Here is a 19,026-nt window from a genome sequence, read left to right on the forward strand (position 1 = left end):
CATTGTACTGGCAGTCAATACGCTCGCCTCGCCTTGTGCTTGTATTTCTAGACTTCTTAGGAAATTGGTTTTGGTTTGTTTGCAATGGAATTTGTGGTTGAAAGCTAGTTTGGTGGATGCTACGTGCAATGGACTAGATGGATGCTTGTTTGTTCAAAATTGGTCATCACTTTTACAGGAGAGGCCAGACATCGATCGGGAAGGGATTCTATGTCCGCAGGAATTGTTGAAGCTACTGCGGACGTGATGGTGGATTATATTCGGAAGTCGGTTTCACCTTTGACTTGGGCAGCATACACTGCTGCGTAGCATGAATGGTGTTTTTTGTGGCTCACATAATGTGGAGTCTGTCGTGGTTGACTTGGCTTTGACCTTATGGTATCTTCAAGGTCTTGTGGCTAAGAAATACAGCCACTCTCGTATTCACAAATCTTTATCTGGTATATCCTTTTTCCTAAAACTACATGGAAGAGTTTAGTTGCTCTCAATATTTCCCGTTAAGCAATTTACAGTATGAAAGGTGTTCAAAAAAACATATCCGTCCTGACGGGAGGAGGCCTATTTTACCTCATATGTTGTTAAACTTGTTGAATCTTTTAGAAAAAGTTTGTTTTAATAAATTTGAGTGCTTCCTCTATAAATTGTGTTTTTCTTTAGCTTTCTTTGGGACATTTAGAGTGAGCGAGTTAGTTAGCTAGAGCGCCCGTTGGTGTTCAGGTATTTCCGTTCAGGATGTTCAACTCCACACCTCGGATATTTGTTTGTTCCTTCGGGCTTCAAAAATGGATCAGATGGGTAGAGGAACTTTAATCCGGATCAAGGCAATCACTGGTTCCTTGATTTGTCCGCATTTACATTTGGAAAATTGGCTTCGTATTCGTCCGGCGGGTGTTGGTCCGCTTTTTGTACATGAAAATTTTTCGACAGTGACCATTTATCAATTTAATGCTGTCCTTCATCAATGCTTGGGTAAATTGGCCCTTTCTAGCTTCCGTTTTTCATCTTATTCCTTAAGAATAGGGGCGGCCACGGAGACGGCTCACTTGGGCCTCCAGTAGGGGGCAATCAGGAAAATTGGGTGTTGGAACTCGCGTAGGATTAATTTGTATTTCCGTCTGGATTTTTGTCTTTAATCTGTTTCTGCTTATTTTCCAGGTCCTTTGTCTGTTTGGATCATTGAACATCCATTCGTCCACTGGGCGCGATAGAGGGCAGCTGCCAGAGTTCAGACAGAGAACCCTTCTTTAGACCCTGATAGAGTTAGGATATGGTGGTTCGGGGAGTGGGGAATGCACTGGGAATCATTAAAGGGAACGTCGCAGTCCGGTCCGGGGCCTTCCATCTTCTTACGATGACGTCCTCTTCTTCTCTTCACGCTGCGGCTTCATGCTGTAGATAAGCCCCTGATGCTGGTGGGCTTAGCTCACCTTCGATTTTGGGGGTGACAGGTTCCCTTTAAGTTTTACAGTTTTTCAGCTGCTTTCCGTTTTCCCCATTCTGGATTTACTTGTGTTCCATTTGGCTGACAACGACCTCAGGAGAAGCCATTCAGTGGACCTTATTTGGCAAATAAAGTTCTAAAATGGCGTCTACATTCCCATGGCTCTGGGTGTTTAAATGCAGGAGTTTCCTTTGGTTTTACCAAAGATGACTTTATGGTGTCACCGCTGACTCCGGGCTCCACAGCACTTTTACTGCTGCCACCCACCTGCGACCTTGTGCGTCCTGAGCGTGCCATACCGGTCACTATGTCTCGCTGCTGCAAGTTTTAATGCCATGTCTGCCTCTCCAGAGATGTCCGGCTCTGCCTGTGTTGATGAGTGAGCTTCACATCTGAGGTCGGTAATGGCGTCTGCTTCACCTTCTGTGCACCAGGCTGGGTCTGTTTGCTGACAGAAAATTCCTTTGGGAAATTACTGGACCTTGGGCTTTTCTTTCTTTACTTACTGACACTTTTACCTCAGGTTTCCTTGTTGTTACTGGAGCTAGTGAATCTTCCAGAACTTTACTCACATTAACTCTGTTTCTTCCTTCATGGATGCAGTGACGCTTTGGCTTGTTGGTTTACATTGCTTAATGGTGACTCTGGGATGTGTATTCCCATTAGAAGAAGCCTGGGAGGTTTCTCCCAGTGTATGCCGAGAAGCCTGGGCCTTGCTTGGGCAGCTTCCCCACACATGGTGGACCCTACCCGGGCTTGCTCAAGACATAAGGAGAACTGCTGAGACACGTCCTCACAGCTAGGAGGCAGTATTATAGTAGTTATATTCTTGTACATAGGGGGCCGTATTATAGTAGTTATATTCTTGTACATAGGAGCAATATTATAGTAGTTATATTCTTGTACATAGGGGCAGTATTATAGTAGTTATATTATTGTACATAGGGGGCCGTATTATAGTAGTTATATTCTTGTACATAGGAGCAATATTATAGTAGTTATATTCTTGTACATAGGGGCAGTATTATACTAGTTATATTATTGTACATAGGAGCAGTATTATAGTAGTTATATTCTTGTACATAGGGGCAGTATTATAGTAGTTATATTCTTGTACATAGGAGCAGTATTATAGTAGCTATATTCTTGTACATAGGAGCAGTATTATAGTAGTTATATTCTTGTACATAGGAGCAGTATTATAGTAGTTATATTCTTGCACATAGGGGACAGTATTATAGTAGTTATATTCTTGTACATAGGGGCAGTATTATAGTAGTTATATTTTTGTACATAGGGGCAGTATTATAGTAGTTATATTCTTGTACATAGGAGGCAGTATTATAGTAGTTACAGTTAGGTCCATATATATTTGGACAGAGACAACATTTTTCTAATTTTGGCTATAGACATTACCACAATGAATTTTAAACAAAACAATTCAGATGCTGTTGAAGTTCAGACTTTCAGCTTTCATTTGAGGGTATCCACAATAAAATTGGATGAAGGGTTTAGGAGTTTCAGCTCCTTAACATGTGCCACCCTGTTTTTAAAGGGACCAAAAGTAATTGGACAATTGACTCCAAGGCTATTTCATGGACAGGTGTGGGCAATCCCTTCGTTATGTCATTCTCAATTAAGCAGATAAAAGGCCTGGAGTTGATTTGAGATGTGGTGCTTGCATTTGGAAGGTTTTGCTGTGAAGTAAACATGCGGTCAAAGGAGCTCTCCGTGCAGGTGAAACAAGCCATCCTTAAGCTGCGAAAACAGAAAAAAACAAGCCGAGAAATTGCTACAATATTAGGAGTGGCAAAATCTACAGTTTGGTACATCCTGAGAAAGAAAGCACTGGTGAACTCATCAATGCAAAAAGACCTGGGTGCCCACGGAAGACAACAGTGGTGGATGATCGCAGAATAATCTCCGTGGTGAAGAGAAACCCCTTCACAACAGCCAACCAAGTGACCAACACTCTCCAGGAGGTCGGCGTATCAATATCCAAATCTACCATAAAGAGCAGACTGCATGAAAGTAACTACAGAGGGTTCACTGCACGGTGCAAGCCACTCATAAGCATCAAGAAGAAAAAGGCTAGACTGGACTTTGCTAAAAAAACATCTAAAAAAGCCGACACAGTTCTGGAAGAACATTCTTTGGACAGATGAAACCAAGATCAACCTCTACCAGAATGATGGAAAGAGAAAAGTATGGCGAAGGAGTGGTACAGCTCATGATCCAAAGCATACCACATCATCTGTAAAACACGGCGGAGGCGGTGTGATGGCTTGGGCATGCATGGCTGCCAGTGGCACTGGGTCACTAGTGTTTATTGATGATGTGACACCACAGGACAGAAGCAGCCGAATGAATTCTGAGGTATTCAGAGCCATGCTGTGTGCTCAGATCCAGCCAAATGCAGCCAACCTGATTGGTCGTCGTTTCATACTACAGATGGACAATGACCCAAAACATAAAGCCAAAGCAATCCAGGAGTTTATTAAAGCAAAGAAGTGGAATATTCTTGAATGGCCAAGTCAGTCACCTGATCTCAACCCAATTGAGCAGCATTTCACTTGTTAAAGACTAAACTTCAGACAGAAAGGCCACAAACAAACAGCAACTGAAAACCACTGCAGTGAAGGCCTGGCAGAGCATCAAAAAGGAGGAAACACAGCGTCTGGTGATGTCCATGAGTTCAAGACTTCAGGCAGGCATTGCCAACAGAGGGTTTTCAACCAAGTACTAGAAATGAACATTTTATTTAAAATTATTGAATCTGTCCAATTACTTTTGGTCCTTTTAAAAACAGGGTGGCACATGTTAAGGAGCTGAAACTCCTAAACCCTTCATCCAATTTTAATGTGGATACCCTCAAATGAAAGCTGAAAGTCTGAACATCAACTGCGTCTGAATTGTTTTGTGTAAAATTCATTGTGGTGTTGTCTATAACCAAAATTAGAAAAATGTTGTCTCTGTCCAAATATATATGGACCTAACTGTATATTATTGCACATAGGAGCAGTATTATAGTAGTTATATTCTTGTACATAGGAGCAGTATTATAGTAGTTATATTCATGTACATAGAAGGCAGTATTATAGTAGTTATATTCTTGTACATAGGAGCAGTATTATAGTAGTTATATTCTTGTACATAGGGGCAGTATTATAGTAGTTATATTCTTGTACATAGGAGCAGTATTATAGTAGTTATATTCTTGTACATAGGGGGCAGTATTATAGTAGTTATATTCTTGTACATAGGGGCAGTATTATAGTAGTTATATTCTTGTACATAGGGGCAGTATTATAGTAGTTATATTCTTGTACATAGGGGGCAGTATTATAGTAGTTATATTCTTGTACATAGGAGCAGTATTATAGTAGTTATATTCTTGTACATAGGGAGCAGTATTATAGTACGAAGAAAAAGCAGAAGTCGACAATGAGTAAGGCGGCAAGACCGTTGAAACGCGTTTGATTTTAATGCACTTTAAGCCTGTGACTGTCACTGGTATGAATCACCCGTTTTTGTGTCTATGGATATGAAGATGGACTTTGGATTTATGTGCTTTTAACAAAAATGGAATAAAAGGTATTTTTTATGGACATCACCCACGCTGGACTTCTGCTTTTTCTTCGTACTACTTGCAGCACTGCATGATCCGTGCGCTGGGACTGAGAGGAGGTGAGCTGATCTTCGTTGCTTTTTCTTTTCCAGTATTATAGTAGTTATAATCTTGTACATAGGGGCAGTATTATAGTATGTATATACTTGTACATAGGGGCAGTATTATAGTAGTTATATTCTTGTACATAGGAGCAGTATTATAGTAGTTATATTCTTGTACATAGGGGCGGTATTACAGTAGTTATATTCTTGTACATAGGAGCAGTATTATAGTAGTTATATTCTTGTACATAGGAGCAGTATTATAGTAGTTATATTCTTGTACATAGGGGCAGTATTATAGTAGTTATATTCTTGTACATAGGAGCAGTATTATAGTAGTTATATTCTTGTACATAGGGGCAGTATTATAGTAGTAATATTCTTGTACATAGGGGCAGTGTTATAGTAGTTATATTCTTGTACATAGGGGCAGTATTATAGTAGTTATATTCTTGTACTTAGGGGGCAGTATTATAGTAGTTATATTCTTGTACATAGGAGGCAGTATTATAGTAGTTATATTCTTGTACATAGGAGCAGTATTATAGTAGTTATATTCTTGTACATAGGAGCAGTATTATAGTAGTTATATTCTTATACATAGGGGCAGTATTATAGTAGTTATATTCTTGTACATAGGGGCAGTATTATAGTAGTTATATTCTTGTACATAGGGGCAGTATTATAGTAGTTATATTCTTGTACTTAGGGGGCAGTATTATAGTAGTTATATTCTTGTACATAGGAGGCAGTATTATAGTAGTTATATTCTTGTACATAGGGGCAGTATTATAGTAGTTATATTCTTGTACATAGAAGGCAGTATTATAGTAGTTATATTCTTGTACATAGGGGCAGTATTATAGTAGTTATATTCTTGTATATAGGGAGCAGTATTATAGTAGTTATATTCTTGTACATAGGGGCAGTATTATAGTAGTTATATTCTTGTACATAGGAGCAGTATTATAGTAGTTATATTCTTGTACTTAGGGGGCAGTATTATAGTAGTTATATTCTTGTACATAGGAGGCAGTATTATAGTAGTTATATTATTGTACTTTGTAATCTTTAATTATTCCATACTGACAGTTCATTGACAAGTTCCGAGCCCCAGATTATCCCTCACTGTATCCTCATCACTGCACTTTGCACACAGCACGGTAAATGTTAGCCCTTTCCTGCCTGATCCATAAATCCATGCGGCCACTAATAACACGGTTCCTCAGCAATATTGGGTCTGTATGTCTCCGAACAAAATTCTGGCTCTTCAGAGAATGGAAACATCTCCCTGTAAGTGTAATATGCCACAATCAGACTATTTCTGGGGGATTATTTGTCCCTTTGGGATACAACATAAGATCAGGTAGATTGTTTAACGGTTTGATCATTTAACCCTGTAGATTCAAGAGATCACTATAGACTATGACTGCCTGGGAGAAAAGAGCTGAGTGTGGCACCAGAGGGGTTAATGCTGCTCTGAGTGTGGGACACTGGCTTCTGCACGGTCCATATCCCCCAGGAATGTGTGATATGTCGGTCATGTGACTGCGGCCCACAAGTTTCGCCACCACGTGTCACAAGCGCATATTTGTGCTGATATTGGCGCAATGAGAAGGAAGCCAAATGTCATCTGCCACCGCGGCACTGGGGGCTTATTATAGGGGCGCAGTCACATGACCACGACTGCGGGGACGGGAAGATGTCGTGGGGTGATTTCTTGTCCCTGACTGACACATTGGGGGCTGTTTACATTACTATGTAGATTTCATACAAAATTTATCCTTACAGGGATATTCCATGTGGCATGATCCTTTATGTTTTGGGTTGTCTCCCCCAAGGGAGGTTGCATGAAGCAGGCTATGCCTCAGTGACCCCATAATAGTGACAGCCACGGTGACCCCATAATAATGACAGCCATAGTGACCCCATAATAATGACAGCCACAGTGACCCCATAATAGTGATAGCCACGGTGACCCCATAATAATGACAGCCACGGTGACCCCATAATAATGACAGCCACAGTGACCCCATAATAATGACAGCCACAGTGACCCCATAATAGTGATAGCCACAGTGACCCCATAATAATGACAGCCACGGTGACCCCATAATAATGACAGCCACAGTGACCCCATAATAATGACAGCCACAGTGACCCCATAATAATGACAGCTACGGTGACCCCATGATAATGACAGCCATAGTGACCCAATAATAGTGACAGCCCCAGTGACCCCATAATAATGACAGCTACGGTGACCCCATAATAATGACATCACACAATGACCCCATAATAATGACAGCCACAGTGACCCCATAATAATGACAGCCATTGTGACCCCATAATAGTGACAGCCACAGTGACCCCATAATAGTGACAGCCACAGTGACCCCATAATAATGACATCACACAATGACCCCATAATAATGACAGCCACAGTGACCCCATAATAATGACAGCCACAGTGACCCCATAATAGTGACAGCCACAGTGACCCCATAATAATGACAGCCACAGTGACCCCATAATAATGACAGCTACGGTGACCCCATAATAATGACAGCCATAGTGACCCAATGATAGTGACAGCCCCAGTGACCCCATAATAATGACAGCCACAGTGACCCCATAATAATGACAGCCATAGTGACCCCATAATAATGACAGCTACGGTGACCCCATAATAGTGACAGCCACAGTGACCCCATAATAGTGACAGCCACAGTGACCCCATAATAATGACAGCCACAGTGACCCAATAATGACAGCTATGGTGACCCCATAATAATGACATCCACAGTGACCCCATAATAATGACATCACACAATGACCCCATAATAATGACAGCCACAGTGACCCCATAATGACAGCCACAGTGACCCCATAATAGTGACAGCCACAGTGACCCCATAATAATGACAACCACAGTGACCCCATAATAATGACAGCTACGGTGACCCCATAATAATGACAGCCATAGTGACCCAATGATAGTGACAGCCCCAGTGACCCCATAATAATGACAGCCACAGTGACCCCATAATAATGACAGCCACAGTGACCCCATAATAATGACAGCCATAGTGACCCCATAATAATGACAGCTACGGTGACCCCATAATAGTGACAGCCACAGTGACCCCATAATAGTGACAGCCACAGTGACCCCATAATAATGACAGCCACAGTGACCCAATAATGACAGCTATGGTGACCCCATAATAATGACATCCACAGTGACCCCATAATAATGACAGCCACAGTGACCCCATAATAATGACAGCCACAGTGACCCCATAATAGTTACAGCCACGGTGACCCCATAATAATGACAGCCACAGTGACCCCATAATAGTGACAGCCATAGTGACCCCATAATAGTAACAGCCCCAGTGACCCCATAATAATGACAGCCATGGTGACCCCATAATAATGACTGCTACGGTGACCCCATAATAATGACAGCCACAGTGACCCCATAATAGTAACAGCCACAGTGACCCCATAATAATGACATCCACAGTGACTCCATAATAATGACATCCACAGTGACCCCATAATAATGACAACCACAGTGACCCCATAATAATGACAGCCACAGTGACCCCATAATAGTAACAGCCACAGTGACCCCATAATAATGACATCCACAGTGACTCCATAATAATGACAACCACAGTGACCCCATAATAATGACAGCCACAGTGACCCCATAATAGTAACAGCCACAGTGACCCCATAATAATGACATCCACAGTGACTCCATAATAGTGACAGCCACGGTGACCGCATAATAATGACAGCCACAGTGACCCCATAATAGTGACAGCCACAGTGACCCTATAATGACAGCCACAGTGACCCCTTAATAGTGACAGTCACGGTGACCCCATAATAATGACAGTCAGTGACCCCATAATAACGACAGCCACAGTGACCCCATAATAGTGACAGCCACAGTGATCCCATAACAATGACAGCCACAGTGACCCCATAATAGTTACAGCCACGGTGACCCCATAATAATGACAGCCACAGTGACCCCATAATAGTGACATCCACAGTGACCCCATATTAATGACTGCCACAGTGACCCCATAATAGTGACAGCCACAGTGACCCCATAATAATGACAGCCACAGTGACCCCAAAATAGTGACAGCCACAGTGACCCCTTAATAATGACAGCCACGACGACCCCATAATAATGACTGTCACAGTGACCCCATAATAATGACTGCCACAGTGACCCCATAATAATGACAGCCACAGTGACCCTATAATAGTGACAGCCACAGTGACTCCATAATAATGACAGCCACGGTGACCCTATAATAGTGACAGCCACAATGACCCCATAATAATGACAACCACAGTGACCCCATAATAATGACAGCCACAGTGACCCCATAATAGTAACAGCCACAGTGACCCCATAATAATGACATCCACAGTGACTCCATTATAGTGACAGCCTCGGTGACCCCATAGTAATGACAGCCACAGTGACCCCATAATAGTGACAGCCACAGTGACCCTATAATGACAGCCACAGTGACCCCATAATAGTGACAGTCATGGTGACCCCATAATAATGACAGTCAGTGGCCCCATAATAACGACAGCCACAGTGACCCCATAATAGTGACAGCCACAGTGATCCCATAATAATGACATCCACAGTGACCCCATAATAGTTACAGCCACGGTGACCCAATAATAATGACATCCACAGTGACCCCATAATAATGACAGCCACAGTGACCCCATAATAGTGACAGCCACAGTGACCCCATAATAGTGACAGCCACAGTGACCCCATAATAGTGACAGCCACAGTGACCCCATAATAGTGACAGCCACAGTGACCCCATAATAGTGACAGCCACAAGATATAACAGTAGCACTCAGAAGAGTGACATCCCCGGTGCCCCATATGTGCCGCCTACCAGTTACAGCCGCTGCGCCTCAGTAAAGCCCATAAAAGTTTCTTCCAAAGAGCCCCCATAACAGAGCTACCAACAGGGACAGACCAGGGCAAGGTGCCTTCTGGGTAGTGAACATTGTGGTGGGTGACCACACAGAACAAGAAGTGATTTCCAGATCAGCACTCGGAGGCTGAGATTTCATGGCGATTGTTCACACTCCAGGCACTTAGAGGGCATCTCCATCTCTATACAATGCGCACAGCTGCGATCATTGTCCATCTGTAGACACAACACCCAGATTCAGTCCCAAAGGAAACCATAGATAAATGGATTTTTACACCCTAAACGTCAGCCCCATGATGCCTTATTCACTGATGACATCATGGCTCTCTTTTCAATAAACTTTATGGACACATTCCTTTAAAAAACACCTCTATATCCCACAGCCACTCAGAACTCTGGGAGATAACGAACTGGGTGGTGATGTCCCCTGTCCGCCTCCCCCAACACACAAACCAGAAATTGTAGATTAAGAAAAGTGACAGAGCAGCAAAACTAACAGAAAACTAATCCCAGCCTAATCCTAACCCTCCAGCTGGTCAGTGTCACAGGAGCTGGCAGGGGTGCCACGCTGACACCAGAGAGCGGATCCTGTATACGGGAGGAGGCACATTCCTGCCCACTGCTGTAAACAAGCACACAACTCCCAGCATCCACCTGCGGGCCCATTGTAAGGAGCCAGTAACCTGAGCAGGTACTGGGAGGGGAGAGGGAGACACAGGGAATGGAAGCACCTGCATAACACAGGCTCAGGCCTGGGAGTCCTGCAACATGTGCTTCTATGGGATCATCCATAATTAGGAACTGCGATGGGTGCCCAGCAGTACTCCTAAATCTTTGGTTATATAACTATAGGAAGATGCCCTCCCAGGTGGCACGAGCACAGCATCAGGAGGTGCCGCATAATGAGTGCAGTGTTTGAAAGTGAATTCTACAGTAGGTCAGCCTGCTTTGTCTTGCTCCATCCAGATCCTCAGTGCAAACATACAAAACCCCTCCTCGTTCTTAAAACTAGGGTTTGGTTATTTGGCATCTAGGATTGTATTGACCCTTTAAATGACCAACTTCTAAAATGTCTCATTAATACTGAACCATTTTTTTTCCATTTAGGCAGAGGAGTCCAAAACATTTAAAATTTAAAGGGTGTCTACAAAATGCCCAAATCATAAAGTCCCTGGGCATGCTGACTGGTTCCCTTTAAATTGCCATACAGCATAGAGCAATGTGTAATGAGAATTTTTTGATTTTTATTTAAGAGTCACAAGAATATATATAGATCCCCAATGGGTGATACTTTTGATCGCTTACGCCAATCTGGGGAATGCATGGCTCACCAGCAATTCCAGTTATGTAGAACTGGAAAGAACATATTCCACATAGCGCAGATGGCGCAGCATACCAGGAATAGTTTGTACTACTAGTCCACAATAGTCTATAATATATATAGCATTTTCTCATGTAAACGTTCCATCGAGCCCTATGTATACGTATACGCAGGGGCCTATTATTAATTTCAGTAATCAAACAGCTATGCCATGACTTATCAATAAATATTGATGTTCTAGTTAAACTGATCAAATTAGATACAGGACCATTTATCAAGGTCAGCCTCCCAAGTATTATGTTACTAATTATAATCTACACTCTTTGCGATTATAAAACTATAAATGAATCACACGAGGCACCCTATTCTCCTCTAGAACTTATGTGTATGTGCATACAGAAGGCTATAGGTGACATATAATAATAAATAATCCATAATCACAACCAGTTTGATTAATTATATTAGTGAGGTGTATTCAGACCCCATTGCGGTACCCTTTTTTATTGTCTCTAAAAGGAAAATTCGTCCAAAACCTGTTTTTGACTCTTTAATGACTCATTTCAAACCATTTCCTAAGCAGTGACAGAAATGTGATCATACCTATACCTATAAACAGAGTACAGGGGCCCGGAATCAACGCCCTCCATACTCTTGTGTACATCTAAAATTGAATGGAAGCACACATATTTATACTGATTTCCGTACTGAGAAGAATATGGCGGTCAGGACATGGCCAAGAGTCCTTCTTTACCTAAATGGATATGTAAACCGGTCATATCAATAACACATAACATTAGTGATTGGCGAATCCTCTCCTTGGGAGATCTATTCTTTCCTTGTCTGTGCCAGGAAGAAGAGTTACCAATCGAATGACCAGCTTAACACCGGTATAATATGAACTTCTGGAACTCTAATATACCTTATGTTTTAATTTCTCCTCATTTCCAATCCCTAGTTATAGAAACTGGACACGACAGCAGCAAGATCTCTACTTGTTGACAGTGAATGAAACGCATTCTTGTTTTTCACCTCGAGGCTAAAAACCATACAAACTGCAGTCTAGACAATCCTCACTCAGACTCCGAACTGAAACACACTGGATAATTGTGCGAAACCCAGCAAGACTCCACAGTCTACGGAGTATGAATTGCCACGGACTATGTTGGCGCTATAGAGCTACCATAGACTCTTCCCTGATAGATCTGGCCTGCTGATCGTTTTGATCTCGCCAGAGGAGTCTTGTAGGGAACAGAGGAGGGCTTGGCCGAGCGAGAAGCCGGGGAGGTAGCACCTGGCGAAACCATCGTTGGGCCCTCGTGTATGGGCCCCCTTAGTGAATGTTTCCATTTACTGAAAGCAAGAAGAGATCTTGAAAATTGAGAGTAATTGAAGTTCACAGTATAGAAAAAAGTCACAGAACTTCTTTAAAAGTTTAATTTACTTATTATAAGATACCACTAAGATAGTAAAGCTACACTGTCGGCTGATAACAGAGAACAATAGTCACCATTCAACTGCAAAGCAGGCAGAGATATAACATTAGATAGTGTCTGAGATAGAGAATAGGGGGAGGACATCAAGTGTGGAGATCACAGAGGGCTGAGATAAGGGGGGATTATAGGGGGAGATAGCAGCAGGTAAAAGTGACATGGCAGGAATCTTATCATTCACCTCAGTAACAAAAACAGTCTCCCAAATTCTGCACATCCCTATAATGCCTCCAGCATCACCGGCCTGTCATATGTGGGCGCTGCCCAGGGTAAGTGGTCACGTGGATCCCAGCTGGTGTAGAACTACAAGTCTCAGCAACGCCTGCAGGTGGAGAAGTGTGCAGTAGAGCTGCAGACAGACCGATACTGCTCCACCCCACAGTCAGGACACCAGTGTTTATATGCTTCATTCTGTCACATGAAATATTTTGACGGGAATTAGTAAGAGTTACTCCACCAGTGCAGAGGTAGCAGAACTGAATGTGTCACCTGCACAGACAAACTCAGCTCTACTGTCTGTGAGGAGTGCAGCTATCAGACAGGCTTGCCACTAGGACCCCTGACAAACACAGCTCTGCTACATCTAAATACTGCAAGGACAGAAAAAGAAACAGAAACATAACCAGGCTGCTCTGTAATTCTCTGAGAAATCCAGGGGTGCCACTGTCTGACCAATTCATCTCTGCTACATCAGACAAGCTCACCTCTGCTGCATCGTATAGGCCCAACTCTACTACATCAGACAAGCTCACCTCTGCTGCATCGTATAGGCCCAACTCTGCTACATCAGACAAGCTCACCTCTGCTGCATCGTATAGGCCCAACTCTACTACATCAGACAAGCTCAGCTCTGCTGCATCATATAGGCTCAGCTCTGCTACATCTGAGAAGATCTGTGCCTGCATCATATAGGCCCAACTCTGCTACATCAGACAAGCTCTGCTCTGCTGCATCATATAGGCCCAACTCTGCTACATCAGACAAGCTCAGCTCTGCTGCATCATATAGGCTCAGCTCTGCTACATCTGAGAAGATCTGTGCCTGCATCATATAGGCCCAACTCTGCTACATCAGACAAGCTCTGCTCTGCTGCATCATATAGGCTCAGCTCTGCTATATCTGAGAAGATCTGTGCCTGCATCATAAAGGCCCAACTCTGCTACATCAGACAAGCTCAGCTCTGCTGCATCATATAGGCTCAGCTCTGCTACATCTGAGAAGATCTGTGCCTGCATCATATAGGCCCAACCCTACTACATCAGACAAGCTCAGCTCTGCTGCATTTGAGATCTGTGCCTGCATCATATAGACTCAGCTCTGCTACATCAGACAAGCTCAGCTCTGCTACATCTGAGAAGATCTGTGCATGCATCATAGGCCCAGATCTGCTACATCAGACAAGCTCAGCTCTGCTGCATCATATAAGCTCAGCTCTGCTACCTGTGAGAAGATCTGTGCATGCATCATGTAGGCCCAGGTCTGCTACATCAGACAAGCTCAGCTCTGCTTCATCATATAGGCTCAGCTCTGCTGCATCTGAGATCTGTGCCTGCATCATACAAGCAGGAGGTCCTGACACTACTACCCCTATTATACAGGGCGACTATCAGCCCTGTCAGTCTCACCCCTGATGATGGGTTGGGAGCGGAGTAATTACAGCGCAGGTGATTGCATGTATACAGGGCGTGCGGACATCTGCATATATGTGTAATGTGTCACTTATATATATGTACATACATTACTAATCTGCAGACTGGGCCCCTCCCCAGACACATTTCCCGGGTGTGGGACCCTCCAAGATCCCGTCATGGCTCAGATGATACTTGCCCTATGTCTCTGATACCCTATATACCTGCCCAGTGTCTCTGACACCCTATATACCTGCCCCGTGTCTCTGACACCCTATTCACCTGCCCCGTGTCTCTGACACCCTATATACCTGCCCCGTGTCTCTGACACCCTATATACCTGCCCCGTGCTTCTGACACCCTATATACCTGCCCCGTGTCTCTGCCACCCTATATACCTGCCCCGTGTCTCTGCCACCCTATATACCTGCCCCGTGTCTCTGATCCCCTATATAACTGCCTCGTGTCTCTGACCCCCTATATACCTGCCCCGTGCCTCTGACCCCCTATACACCTGCCCGTGTCTCTGACACCCTATACACCTGCCCCGTGTCTCTGACACCCTATACACCTGCCCCGCATCTCTGACCCCCTATATACCTGCCCCGTCTCTGACACCCTATATACCTGCCCCGTGTCTCTGCCACCCTATATACCTGCCCCGTGTCTCTGCCACCCTATATACCTGCCCCGTGTCTCTGACACCCTATATACCTGCCCCGTGTCTCTGACACCCTATATACCTGCCCCGTGTCTCTGACACCCTATATACCTGCCCCGTGTCTCTGACCCCCTATATACCTGCCCCGTGTCTCTGACCCCCTATATACCTGCCCCGTGTCTATGACCCCCTATATACCTGCCCCGTGTCTATGACCCCCTATATACCTGCCCCATGTCTATGACCCCCTATATACCTGCCCTGTGTCTATGACCCCCTGTATACCTGCCCCGTGTCTCTGACCCCCTGTATACCTGCCCCGTGTCTCTGACCCCCTATATACCTGCCCCGTGTCTATGACCCCCTGTATACCTGCCCCGTGTCTCTGCCACCCTATATACCTGCCCCGTGTCTCTGACTCTATATACCTGCCCCGTGTCTCTGACCCCCTATATACCTGCCCCGTGTCTCTGACCCCCTATATGCCTGCCCCGTGTCTCTGACCCCCTATATACCTGCCCCGTGTCTATGACCCCCTATATACCTGCCCCGTGTCTATGACCCCCTGTATACCTGCCCCGTGTCTATGACCCCCTGTATACCTGCCCCGTGTCTATGACCCCCTGTATACCTGCCCCGTGTCTCTGACCCCCTATATACCTGCCCCGTGTCTATGACCCCCTGTATACCTCCCCCTTGTCTCTGACCCCCTATATACCTGCCCCGTGTCTATGACCCCCTGTATACCTGCCCCGTGTCTATGACCCCCTGTATACCTCCCCCTGTCTCTGACCCCCTATATACCTCCCCCGTGTCTCTGACCCCCTATATGCCTGCCCCGTGTCTCTGACCCCCTATATGCCTGCCCCGTGTCTCTGACCCCCTATATGCCTGCCCCGTGTCTCTGACACCCTATATGCCTGCCCCGTGTCACTGACACCCTATATGCCTGCCCCGTGTCTCGGACACCCTATATGCCTGCCCCGTGTCTCTGACCCCCTCTATGCCTGCCCCATGTCTCTGACCCCCTTTATACCTGCCCCGTGTCTCTGACCCCCTATATGCCTGCCCCGTGTCTCTGACCCCCTATATACCTACCCCATGTCTCTGACCCCCTATCAACCTGCCCCGTGTCTCTGACACCCTATATACTTGTCCCGTGTCTCTGACACCCTATATACCTGCCCCGTGTCTCTGACCCCCTATATACCTGCCCATGTCTCTGACACCCTATATACCTGCCCCGAGTCTCTGACACCCTATATACCTGCCCCATGTCTCTGACCCCCTATATACATGCCCCGTGTCTCTGACCCCCTATATACCTGCCCCGTGTCTCTGACACCCAATATACCTGCACCGTGTCTGACACAGTATATACCTGCCCCGTGTCTCTGACACCCTATATACCTGCCCCGTGTCTCTGACACCCTATATACCTGCCCCGTGTCTCTGACACCCTATATACCTGCCCCGTGTCTCTGACACCCTATTTACCTGCCCCGTGTCTCTGACACCCTATTTACCTGCCCCGTGTCTCTGACACCCTATATACCTGTCCCGTGTCTCTGACAGACTATATACCTGCCTCGTGTCTGACACCCTATATACCTGCCCCATGTCTCTGATCCCCTATATACCTGCACCGTGTCTGACACAGTATATACCTGCCCCATGTCTCTGACACCCTATATACCTGCCCCGTGTCTCTGACCCCCTATATACCTGCCCCGTGTCTCTGACCCCCTATATACCTGCCCCGTGTCTCTGACCCCCTATATACCTGCCCCGTGTCTCTGACCCCCTATATACCTGCCCCGAGTCTCTGATCCCCTATATACCTGCCCCGTGTCTCTGACCCCCTATTTACCTGCCCCGTGTATCTGACCCCCTATATACCTGCCCCGAGTCTCTGATCCCCTATATACCTGCCCCGTGTCTCTGACACCCTATATACCTGCCCCATGCCTCTGACCCCTATATACCTGCCCCGTGTCTTTGACACCCTATATACCTGCCCCGTGTCTCTGACACCCTATATACCTGCCCGTGTCTGACACCCTATATACCTGCCCCGTGTCTCTGACACCCTATATACCTGCCCCGTGTCTGACCCCTATATACCTGCCCCGTGTCTGACACCCTATATACCTGCCCCGTGTCTCTGACACCCTATTTACCTGCCCCGTGTCTCTGACACCCTATATACCTGCCCCGTGTCTCTGATACCCTATATACCTGCCCCGTGTCTCTGACACCCTATTTACCTGCCCCGTGTCTCTGATCCCCTATATACCTGCCCCGTGTCTCTGACACCCTATATACCTGTCCCGTGTCTCTGACAGCCTATATACCTGCCCCGTGTCTCTGACACCCTATATACCTGCACCGTGTCTGACACAGTATATACCTGCTCCGTGTCTCTGATCCCCTATATACCTGCCCCATGTCTCTGACCCCCTATATACCTGCCCCGTGTCTCTGACCCCCTATATACCAGCCCCGTGTCTCTGACCCCCTATATACCTGCCCCATGTCTCTGATCCCCTATATACCTGCTCCGGGTCTGACACAGTATATACCTGCCCCGTGTCTCTGATCCCCTATATACCTGCCCCGTGTCTCTGACACCCTATATACCTGTCCCGTGTCTCTGACAGCCTATATACCTGCCCCGTGTCTCTGACACCCTATATACCTGCACCGTGTCTGACACAGTATATACCTGCTCCGTGTCTCTGATCCCCTATATACCTGCCCCGTGTATCTGACCCCCTATATACCTGCCCCGTGTCTCTGACCCCCTATATACCAGCCCCGTGTCTCTGACCCCCTATATACCTGCCCCATGTCTCTGATCCCCTATATACATGCTCCGGGTCTGACACAGTATATACCTGCCCCGTGTCTCTGACACCCTATATACCTGCACCGTGTCTGACACAGTATATACCTGCTCCGTGTCTCTGATCCCCTATATACCTGCCCCGTGTATCTGACCCCCTATATACCTGCCCCGTGTCTCTGACCCCCTATATACCTGCCCCGTGTCTCTGACCCCCTATATACCTGCTCCGTTGCCCACTACCCAATATGACCCATCTCCCCACACACAGTATCTGCCCCATCTGCCCGCACCCTCCAGCAGTGCCTTCTACCTCCCGATACACAACCTCAGCCACTGACCCCGCAGAATTCTTGCGCCATCTTTCTCCCCACTGCCCCCATCTTCTTGCGCCACTTCTCTCTCCGAGGTGGTCATCCCCCATCCCTGACCCTCACGTGCCTGGATAGCCCCCAATGCCCGAGGCGCAGCCTGCCCCCCAGTTCCCTGCTCCTCTCACCTGCCACAACCTCCAGGTACAGCGCTGCCCCCCATCCTCAGCCCCCAACTTCTGCTCCCCTCGCTCCCTTCCCCCGCGCCCTCAAGCCCCCTCTGCCCCTCACCTCCGCTCCGGGCGCTGACAGCTGCTGCTCCCCGGTCACATTGGAGAGTGAGGACCGGACAGAGAGGGAGGAGGCGGAGGAGGGACGGGGAGGCGACACCTGAGCTGGTCCCACCGGTTCTACAGTCCGGGCAGGGAGGAGGCTGCGGGACTCAGCGAGGGATGACACCGGCAGACACACTGACACCGGCATACACACTGACACCGGCATGCACACTGACACCGGCATACACAAGGGCACACTGACATCGGCATACATACTGACACCGGCATGCACACTGACACTGGCACGCTGACACCGGCATACACACTGACACCGGCATGCACACTGGCACACTGACACCGGCATACACACTGACACCGGCATGCA

General features: G+C 46.3%; 1 protein-coding gene across 1 annotated transcript in view; it reads right to left on the minus strand.

Moving 5' to 3' along the window:
* Window positions 1–18,754, minus strand: part of PALM3 (paralemmin 3) — a 36,142-nt gene extending 17,388 nt beyond the window's left edge. The window contains exon 1 of the mRNA XM_077261830.1: window positions 18,658–18,754. The gene's annotated coding sequence lies outside the window, so the exon portion shown is untranslated. The remainder of the gene's footprint in view (window positions 1–18,657) is intronic.
* Between the last annotated feature and the right edge of the window lie 272 nt (window positions 18,755–19,026).

The sequence above is a fragment of the Ranitomeya variabilis genome, chromosome 5 (genome assembly GCF_051348905.1).
Source record: "Ranitomeya variabilis isolate aRanVar5 chromosome 5, aRanVar5.hap1, whole genome shotgun sequence".
Lineage (NCBI taxonomy): Eukaryota > Metazoa > Chordata > Amphibia > Anura > Dendrobatidae > Ranitomeya > Ranitomeya variabilis.